Source organism: Etheostoma spectabile, unplaced genomic scaffold, assembly GCF_008692095.1.
Source record: "Etheostoma spectabile isolate EspeVRDwgs_2016 unplaced genomic scaffold, UIUC_Espe_1.0 scaffold119, whole genome shotgun sequence".
Classification (NCBI taxonomy): domain Eukaryota; kingdom Metazoa; phylum Chordata; class Actinopteri; order Perciformes; family Percidae; genus Etheostoma; species Etheostoma spectabile.
The window spans coordinates 816,515-817,206 of record NW_022605570.1 but is presented as its reverse complement, the minus strand read 5'-3'; positions in this window follow the sequence as shown (position 1 = coordinate 817,206).

The window sequence follows — 692 nt, the reverse complement described above, 5'->3', positions numbered from 1 at the left end:
ACAAAGCTAATTAAGACTATCAGCTCAACACAACTCTCTCTGAAATTCGCAGTATGGCTGTGTGAAGAACATGGTGTCATCCGGTGACTTTACCGCGCAGAAACTCGAATGAAGAATGACAGAATAAAATAATGATAAAAAAACATGTTTTTTTTAAATCCTCCGCATCCTCTTTGGCTACTATTAACTGTGTGGGGGAGGAGTTTGCTGTCATTACCTAGAATTTCTCATGGGGTCGACGGACACTACGCACTGTAGCTTTAAATAAGAAAAAAACACGATAAGCACTTTCATCCACTCATCCTGCACCTTGCACTCTATGTAATCATGTGCAATCGAGTGCATTATTTTTCTAAAAGATTTCACTATTTTACTTTTTTCTCTACTTTTAATCTCTTTCTCTGATCCCCGTCCTTCGTTTAGCGTGTGTGTTTTTTATGTTTGCACCATAGAGTAGCACTTTAAATTGTGTGGTATGCACTTGTACTTCTGGTTCTGATAAAAACATCAATAAAACATTAATATGTTAGATTTAAGTTAAACAAATCCCACATCCTCATAAGTATTCAATAAATAAACAGGTATTGACGTCTGAAGTTGACCTATGCCGTTAACCCTTAACCCATTTTTACATATACTATACTGCATATATAGATATATAATTTATATAAATATATATATATATATATATA